The sequence below is a fragment of the Cebus imitator genome, unplaced genomic scaffold (genome assembly GCF_001604975.1).
Source record: "Cebus imitator isolate Cc_AM_T3 unplaced genomic scaffold, Cebus_imitator-1.0 Scaffold326, whole genome shotgun sequence".
In the NCBI taxonomy this organism is placed as follows: Eukaryota; Metazoa; Chordata; class Mammalia; order Primates; family Cebidae; genus Cebus; species Cebus imitator.
Genome location: NW_016107641.1, coordinates 177,811 through 187,857, shown reverse-complemented (window position 1 = coordinate 187,857; position 10,047 = coordinate 177,811). Strand labels below are relative to the sequence as shown.

General features: G+C 49.3%; 1 protein-coding gene across 1 annotated transcript in view; it reads right to left on the bottom strand.

The window, feature by feature from the left end:
• ZNF488 (zinc finger protein 488) overlaps positions 1-7,562 on the bottom strand; it is an 18,761-nt gene extending 11,199 nt beyond the window's left edge. Inside the window, exon 1 of the mRNA XM_017504646.2 lies at positions 7,442-7,562. The gene's annotated coding sequence lies outside the window, so the exon portion shown is untranslated. The remainder of the gene's footprint in view (positions 1-7,441) is intronic.
• Positions 7,563-10,047: the final 2,485 nt, after the last annotated feature.

Genomic DNA, 10,047 nt, shown 5'->3' with positions numbered 1-10,047 from the left:
ACACACACACACACACACACACACACACACACACACACAGCTGCCACCCAGAGGTGCCGGCTCAGCCCTGCCCCTGCACCTGTCAGCATCTAACAGCAGCTGCCACATTCATAGAGAACATAGGGCTTCCGCCTGCCAACCCTGACTTAATCCAACTGTGTCTGCACCCTGGTTGAGGGCAGCTTTCCTTCCTTGCTGGTTGCCATGCCCATTTTCTCCTGACCCTCAGCAGTGCCAGGCCTCTTCAGGCACTGGGGATAGAAGCTCTGCAGGCACAGGTGCACAGAGGGACAATCGCTGGAACAATGCACATGCAGGCTTGGCAGGATGGGTCTGGCTGTGCCTGGCCCCACCCCTGCACTGAGGGACAGCCACCTCACCATCTGGCCCTGCCCCTGGAAAGAGCATAGGTAACCCCATCTCCACTCACCAGAAGTGCTTACTCTTACTTTTCCCCACACATAAATCCACTCACTTCTCCTCTGTTCCCCAGCAGAGGTTTACCAACTGTCTGCCTGTGCCCAACTGCTGGAAACCCATGGGTGGCCCAGCCTTCAACCTCACCCTGGAAGTGCCCACAGTGCAGAAGGGAAGACATGCAGTGACCACATGTGAAGGTGGCACCCATAGGGAGGAGGCATCAGCCCTGCTGGCATGCCTTCATCTCTACCTGCCCTCACCAGCCCCACCCCTAAGTTCTGGAAGCTAGATCTCCAGTTCTTCAAGTGCCCCAGAGCTGGTGAGCAGCACTGGCAGAACCGATTCCACTGAGAATTCCATTATTTTCATCCTTAGAAAATATTTATCCCAGGGCTCAGGGATAATCTAGGAGTGGGTGAGTGCCTTATTCACTGGGGCCTCCCTGGCTTGCTACTCATAAATATAACCTGGGCCAAACCAGCTCCTTCCTCTCCCTACTTTCTGCCCACGCAGGAAAGGAGGTTCCTGGGTCCAGACCCTTCTTGCAAGAGCTCTCAAGGAGATGAGACGGAGAAGCCAACCTTCTTGTGGAGTGAAAGCAATAAGAGCAATCAGAGAGAAAGCAGGAAAAGTGAACATAAAACCTTAGCGTGTCCTTTTGCCACAAGCTTTGGACCAGCTCCTGTGGGACATTGCCACCCCACCTGGCCCTGCACACCACCCTGTGTGACTCCTGGAAGTCCAGGTCCTTTGTCACATGGAGAGGACGCAAAACAGGTGCTGCAGTAGGCTCTGCGCCACTCCTGATGCTCTTTCCAAGCAGATTCCTCAGAGGGGGTGTCTGACATCAGAGATGAATGTCAGCCATTGTATCCCAAAGAGGCAGATGCAGACACATCACTCCTCTCTGTGACCCTGAGCAAAGCACTCAACCTCTCTGAGCCTCAGGTTTCCATCTGTAAAATGGGCTCAGGCTAAGTTGTCTCTCCAGCCCTTCCCAGACCTACCCGTCTATGACTAATTGGAGGAAGCCAGTTCCCCCTCTTTCTCCAGGAATAACTGGTCTGCTTGAAGCCCCATTGCTGAGCTTCCATGATCTCACACAGGAAGACACACACACACACTCACACGCATACACACACAAGATGTGCACACAGACACATATACACTCACACAAACACATACACTTATATACTCATACATACACACACACTCACACACATACATACACTCTCACATACATATACTCATAAACTCACACCACTCATATAGACATTACAGACAAACACACATGCACACACACACACACACACACACACACGAATGAATACACACATGCCGGCTTGCATTCACATTCGCTCTTTCCTTCCCTCTCAAAGACAGTTCTCTAGAGGACAGCTGCAACCTACACAATGCCCTACCCAAGCGTAGAAGACTGTCCTTACTCTTCCTGGTCCTGCTGTGCCTGGAACCACCTCTGCAGGTGCCTCCCTGGGCTACATTTGCTGCCCACAGCAACATAGCCTGAACATGAGAATGGGGTGTAGCTCCCTGAGCTGGGACGCGACAACCCCTTCTCAGCACTAAAAAGGGTAACACCTTTACAGCAGGATGGAACATTTGCTATCAGGATGCTTCATGGTATGAAAATAGGAGTCACCATTTATTGGCTACATAAGTGTCAACATGACAAACAACAGTATTAATAAATGAATAAAGTACCTTGTTCATTGCATTTTCATAAAAACCACGAGGGAGGCTATGTGTCTCAATCCAGGAACATTTATCTCCAATCTGCCAAAGGCCATCCTGATAAACCCAGGGCAGTCCCAGCTTTTAGAAACCATTGTGGATCCAGATACCACCACCTGATGAATTAAATATCCCACCCGGCTTCATGCTCCAGCAATGTTAACACCCACATCTTAATAAGAAGGAGGAGGGGGATAGAGAAAAGGAGGAGAAGAAATTAGGAACTAGCTGGGGACCTTTCATCCCATCTGGGTCCCACAAGGGTCACCACTGTCGCCTGCATCAGCACTTCATGGAGTAAGGTCAGTGACGCAAGGGCACAGGATGTCCTCCAGAACCCCAACAGAACAAGGGCCAGACCGAAGCCCTGAAACGTGGCAAAAGAGTCTGGCATGGTTTGACCCCGGGGAGCCCCTGCCAGCCCCTCATGCCCGTCTCTCCCTTGCCTCCAGACTCACAGCCTCCTTCTTACTCTAGGATCTTTCTCAGGGCCAGCGTCAGATTTGAGTCTCATCCACCTCCAGGCTTCATGTCCAGCACCTGTCAGACAGCACCTCAGATGGGGGATCTGATTCCAGGTCACACCATGCCCTGGCCAGGGCATTCTCTGAGTCAGGGTCCTGAGCACATGAACAGCTGCCCAGCACTGCCTGACTTCTGCTTTCCTCGGGGGACCCACCTACGCCCTTTGCACCTGCAGATCCTCCTCTATCCAGACTGCTGTGGGCACAGTGGAGATGCGCCTTCCTCCCCTTCACAGACACCAGCTGCCCTAGACAGCAATGGATCTACACAGCCCTTGTTCTCCTTGCTCCGAACATGATATGAAAAGATGCTTTGTGGTTGTCAGCTCTCCTCAGTAGGCTCATTGCATGCCCGGGCTCTCGCCCCCTGACACTCTTTAGTGGTCCTCGTCACTCGTCATTGTGAGTGTCCTGGGGAGGGCTCCTCTTGTCCTCCTTGGCCCCCATCCCTCTGACCTCAGCAAGACATCTTTCTGAGCCACACAGATGTCTCTCATTGCCACCAATGTCCTTCCTACTTGAAAAAAGCAGATTTAATTTCAGGACTCCCCCACCACTTTCAGAGCTCTTGCATCATGGGGAATGAAGTGATGATCTTCAAAACTTACTGAAACAGAGCTCCCCAAGTCTACAGGGGATCTTACTATGCTGGCCCTCCCCACCAACACAGAACTCATCTCCCCAAGGCTCTCAACCCACTTGGGTCACCAATCAGGATCCCCTATTACTGAGCTCCGCAGGTGTTGCATCCTGGGAGATGAAGCGTCACAACCCCATGGTGTTAAGAGCTTGTGGTTCTCGGTTTATTACCCATCACCTGGGCCCTGACTGTACACCGATCATTCCCTCATTTTGGAACCACTGGCCACATTCTCCCACATTACCTGTCTGTCTATACCTTAACCAGGTTGTCTTATGTAACCTTCAAGCCTTCCATCCAAAACAGACGTTAAGTGCACAGGCTCCAGGGTCAGAGGCCTGGACTCCAATCCAGCTCTGCTCTATCCAACCTGTGACCTTGGGCAAGGTATGGATGCCTCTGTTTTCTGATCTGTAAAGAGGATTACCTTGGTGCGCTCTTCACTGGGTTGTTGGAAAGATTAGAAGGATTGATACAGAGAAAATGCCAAGAAGCCTAGCTCAGTAAACGTAAGAGGGATCAGTTCTTATCACACTGAGTGCAAAGGGACAGAGTCCACCCCATGGCGGCCTTCCCGTTACTCCTGAGCTCTCAGTGACCAGCACCCAACAGTGGTTAATGAATGAACGAGCAGCCTGGGCATTGTTCTCCTTCCCACTCTACCTACAGAGCAAAGAACTCTTGGCAAACAGCTGGATGACTGTTTTTTCCTGAGATGTCTGCAGGCACTTCCTGCCCCAAGCCAACTGGCCAGCCTCCAGCTGTTCTGAGCTGCAGGTCAGGCACCAGATCTTATTCAGAGACACCATGTACTCCCCACCCCCCACGCAGTGCTTTGCTGCATCTGCCTTTCTCTTGAGTTAAAACATGCAAGAGCAGAAAATACCTTGTCTTCCAATCCTTTGGTGTCCCTAGTCTCTGGAGAAGCTCCCCAGATCCTTTTGGAATATTCCAGGGACAATCATCTACAGGCTTTTTCTGCATTTTGATTGTGAGGTCCTGGGGTTTCCTAAGAAAGGGGGTACACCTGTCTCCAGGCATCCCCCTGGCTCTGGCACACTGAGGAAATTCAACACTGAAGGTGATCCAGGCTTTCCCAGAGGTTGGCTTGTGGTGCTGGGGTGATGAGCACTTCCTGGCCAGCCCTTACAGGCTCTGTGGCTGGTTATGCCTGGACCCCTCTAGCAGCAACACCTGTTGCATTCCAGCAAAGCCAAGTGCAGGAGACCGAGGACACGGCCACTCCCCATGGCAGCAGGGAGGGCAGCCCTAGGACAACATAATTTGGCCACGTGGACCCTCATGGAGTGGATGTGATCCCATCACCCACTCAGATGCCTGAGACTGTGCAGAGGGCACATTCAGTGCTTCAAGGGGCCCTGCTGTGTGGATGGAGAGCCTGCCATGGACATACTGAAGATGACCAGGACATACAACAGGGAGCTGCGTTCTGTCAAACAATGCCAATAGGCAATGGCTGGTGCCATGTGGAGTGATATTTTAGATATTACATGTGCCAAGGCTGCAGCAACATGGAAGTCACATAACGGGACCGAATTAGCCCTGGTCACTCAGGCTCCAGGGCACAACTTGTGTTCCAGTCAGCCCTGCCACTCACTACCTGCCTGACCTGGGACAAGCACTCTGGGCCTCCATCTCTTCATAAGTAAAGCAAGAACGGTGATGTTCACTTCAGGGGCTGGCGGACAGGACTCGGCAGGGCTCTGTGCATGCCAGGTAGCAAGAGCATAAGGAACGGCAGCTCTCTTCCTGATACAACCAGAGAACAAAGGTGGAGCCTGAGAGGGTGGTCCCAATTTCACTGGCAGCCTTCAGGAAAAAAGTCCATGATTTTACTTAGGCTACTTCATCCGACCTTCCCAGATTCCAACAATAGCATCTTCTAAGGATAAAAACACAGTGGCGTTCTTACAGAGACACAGACCACTAATGAATAAAAATAAGCTTAAAAGTATTGAAACTTGACTTATTTTTTAAATAATTGGTGTGAATATCTGTTTCAAACAAAAGTTGCCACCTCTTGGATGTCTGAAAAGAAATCTGACATGCAAAGCAGACATGATGATTCTAAATCATTTGGAAAGCCTATTATCCCTCCCCTCAGAATCCTCATACACTGGGGATCAGGGATTAGATTAGATTAGAAAAAAGCAATTTCACTTTTTTTTTTTTTTTTTGAGATTGAGTCTTGCACTGTTTCCCAGGCTGGAGTGCAATGGCGGGATCTCAGCTCACTGCAACCTCTGCCTCCCAGGTTCATGTGATTCTCCTGCCTCAGCCTGCCGAGTATCTGGGATTACAGGCACACAACACCACACCTGGCTAATTTTTGTTTTGTTTTGTATTTTTAGTAAAGATGGGGTTTCATTATGTTGGCCAGACTGGTCTCGAACTCCTGACCTAGTGATCCAAAGTGCTGGGATTACAGGCACGAGCCACCATGCCCAACAGACAATTTAACTTTTTAAGCTAGAAAAAAAAGCCTCACAAATCACAGTTTCATGCACATACCTATGAATTTGTCCAAAATTCTTTGAATCTAGCATATGCAAATTTTTTCACTGAACACAATACAATGTGTTCCTTCATCAAATTTAATTTCTGTTTAATTCTTTGTGATTTATCTATGATGGAATTTCCATTTCTGTATCAATCAAAAGTTAAATTAGTTGAATTTTCATTAAAAGTCATAATAAGCTACAATATCAGGTTAAATTATTTCCAAGAAGCGAAAGCTTCATGCTTTGTTGGTATTCAGAAACAAATAATGGCTCTTTTATAACTTAGTGTATATATATTATGTATTTGTGTGTATTTGCACATATAAATATATATGTTATAAAATATCATTAAAAATTAAATCACATCTCTCTGACACGTTTATATTTTAATCAAGAAATGAAAAATTGTCTCGATATAGTTCTATGTTTTCCCTCAAAAATGAATGAGGCTTGATTTTCTAGAGTTCATCACTTCTGCATCTACGACAATCTTTGACACTAACATGAAATACCTTCCCCTTGGCCCTCCTACCTAATGTACATAAAATCATTAATTTCAAAATGCCATAATTACTGCCATAAAATGTCTAATGTCTCCCTCAGGAGTAATTAAGTAACTTCATTTCTGCACATCGGTGGCATTGGCAACTACATATTTTAGAGATTTACTGTTAATTTCTTATTTCCAAGCTCCCTCAAATGTTTCAAGTGCAAAGTCCTGGCCTCCCACTGTCTTCCCACAACACTGCTCTGAATTCTGTCCCTTTCCTCCCCTGCACCTGACATTGCACACCCTGCCCGAAGGCAGGTGTGGGTGGGAACGCCCCCTAAATGCTTCTGCAAGGCTTAGCTTCCTGTTGTGCTGTCTGTGTCTATTAGTAAAGGCAAAATGTCAAGGAAAGGATTCAATCAACCCCTTGTCTCTAAACCCAGGTATGTTCTTTCAGCTCATTCTAAAAACTCATTATAATGAGATCATTGGTATTTTCCCCCCAGGAAAGGCAGTGAGCAGGTTACATGCCCAGATCTTTGGATATAATCTGTTGGAGAAAGGATCTGGGGCCAATGCATGGTTCTTATCCTACTGCCCAGCCCAAGCCTGGGCTGAGAATAAAAGAGCAATACAGGATAAACCCAGGGAGGGACAGAGGGGGGGATGAAAAGAACTGCAGCCTGAAAGTCACCCTAGGAGAAAAAAAAATCATAGGCAGAATTCTTGAGTGCTGAAAAGCCAACGGGGAGAGGGAGAAGGTAGGGGAGGAGAATAAAGAAAGAGAGGGAAAGAGGGATGGGGGAGAGAGGGGGTGGAGAGAGAGAGAGAGAAAATGAAAACAGGAAGACAATAAAGAGGAGATAGAGGAGAAAAAGTGGGAAAAAAGAAAGGGAACAGAAACGGGGTTGGGACTCGGAGAGGACGTGGGAGAGAGCTGGAGGAAGCTGGCGACAGAGGGAAAGAAAGGACCCCACAGTCAAAGGCAGGACTCAACAGCCCTGTCCTGGGGAAATGCAGTGGAAGCGAGATGGACCCCGCCGCCCGCGCCCGCTCGCGGCTCTGTCACTGCAGACAGGCGGGGGCGCCTCACCTGGGCTCTCCGGAGAAGTGGGGCACGGGGCGCTGGTGCAGTACAGCCTCCTCCGGGCCCAGAGCCCAGCGCGCGGCTCTGAACTTGGCGCCGGAGCCCTGAGGGTGGCCAGGTCCCGCCCCACAGCTGCTCCCGCCTTCGGGGCGTGGCCTCGGCGTCTCCAACCCCCAGGGAAGCTCCAGCCTTCGGGGCGGGGCTTGCGGGTGGGCGGCCCTGGAGGGGGAGGGCGCAGCGGATCGGACCACCCGCAACGCGGGAGAAAAGTCGGTCTCATCTGCTGGGCGGCCCGGCCCTCCCCGGGTTCAGCCCCGTGGAGACGCCCCCAGCTGGCTCCTGTTGAACCCGACTCCGGCGCCTGCGGAAGGGCTAGGGCGTCCTTTGGAGGTATCACCCGCTCCCGCCGCCGCCCTCTGGTCCTGGGCGCCCCGACCTCTCGCTACTGGCCCCGCGGGGCCTCCGCGGTGCGGGCGGGGGCTGTTCCAGGTGCCCGCGGCTCCCGTCTGCACAGAGGACCCGTGCGGCCTCCTGGCCTTCTTTCCCCTCGTAGCGTGGCGGCCCCTAGAGCAGGACGTCCCCAGCGCCCGAATCACCCAGCTCCTCCCGGAGCGCCTGGCCACCTCTGCTCCCTAGGCCCCAGCTCTGACCGCGTAGCGCTCAGCCAGGAAGGCGGGCTCGGCGACCCCTGAACCCGAAGGTATCAGGGAACTTAACTGCCCCTGGAGGGTGGAAGGGGGTCAGGGTGGAAAATGACAGTTCAAGTGCGTTACAATTAAGAACGTATGCTTTGATTAAAAAACAATAAACGGAGTGAAAAAGCCAGCCACACATTGAAAGAAGATATTTGCAGCAATTGATAAAGGATTAGTATCCAGGATATATGAAGACTTTTAATAAAATAGTGTGAAAGAGAGGAACACCCAAAGCAAAGAATGGACACAGCCATGAATAGGCACTTCAAAGAGGAACCTTGAATGACCAAAATCACGTGAACGGATAAGTTTCTAGAGTAATTAGAAAATGCAAATTAAGACCACAAAGAGATGTTTAATCATTAGGCATAAATATTAAAATATAACAATAACAAGTTCCATGAAAGGCATGAAGCAAGAGAATCCTAATATGCTGTGGAGAAGTACACCCAATTTTACTGATTATAAAACACCACTAATTTAAGATATTCTATTACACTAAATACAACTCCAAAAGAGGGGGGGGAACTGACAACGAACCAACTCAATGCTTCTCATCACTTGTAATTTTTAAGTTATATAAAGTATATATTATCAGTCCATTCTCACACTGCTATAAAGAACTGCCTGAGACTAGCTAATTTATAAAGAAAAGAGGTTTTAATTGATTCACAGTTCAGCCTACTCGGGAAGACCTCAGGAAACTTACAATCATGGTGGAAAGGGAAGCAAACAGGTCCTTCTTCACACTGTGTCAGAAAGGAGAAGAATTAGAGAAGTGCAGAGTGAAGAGGGTAAAAGCCCCTCACAAAACCATTAGACCTCCTGAGAATTCACTCACTATCATGAGAACAGCAGGGGACAACCACCCTTGATTCAATCACTTCTCACTAAGTCCCTCCCCCTATACATGGGGATTACAATAAAGACTACAATTTGAGATTTGGGTGGGGAAACAGAAGCAGACCATATCATTCCACCCCCGGCCCCTCCCAAATCTCATGTCCTCATATTTCAAAACATAGTCATGCCTTTCCAACAGTCCACCAAAGTCTTAAATCATTCCAGCATTAACCCAGAAGTCCAAGTTCAAAGTCTCATCTGAGACAAAGGAAGTGCTTTCCACCTATGAACCTGTAAAATCAAAAGGAAGTTAGTTATTTCCTAGATACAATGCAAGAGCAGGCATTGGGTAAACACACCCATTCCAAACGGGAGAAATTGACCAAAACAAAGGGACTATAGGCCCCATGCAAGTTTGAAACCCAATAGGGCAGTCATTAAACCTTAAAGTTCCAAAGTGACCTCCTTTGACTCCATGTCTTACACCCAGGTGGTGCTGATGCAAAAGGTGGGCTCCCACAGCCTTGGGCAGCTCTGGCTCTTGATTTTTCAGGGTATGGCTCTTCTCCCTGCTGCTTTCACAGGTTGGCATTGAGTCCCTATGGTTGTTCCAGTCACACAATCCAAACTGTCAGTGGATCTACCATTCTTGAGTCTGAAGGGCAGTGGTCCTCTTCTCACAGGTTTACTAGATAGCGCCCAGTGGGGACTCAGTGTGGGAGCTTTAACCCCACATTTCCCTTCAGCACTGCCTTAGCAGAGGTTCTCCATGAGGGCCCTGCCCTTGCAGCAAACTTCTGCCTGGGCATCCAGGTGTTTCCATACATCCTCTCAAATCTCTAGGCAGAGATTCCCAAACCTCAATTCTTTCTTTTTCCTGACACACAGTCTCACTCTGTCACCCAGGCTGGAGTGCAGTGGCACGATCTCAGTTCACTGTAACCTCTACCTCCTGGGTTCAAGTGATTCTTTTGCTTCAGCCTCCCAAGTAGCTCGGATTACAGGCACCAACCGCCATGCCAGGCTAATTTTTGCATTTTTAGTACAGACAGGGTTTCCCCATGTTGTCCAGGC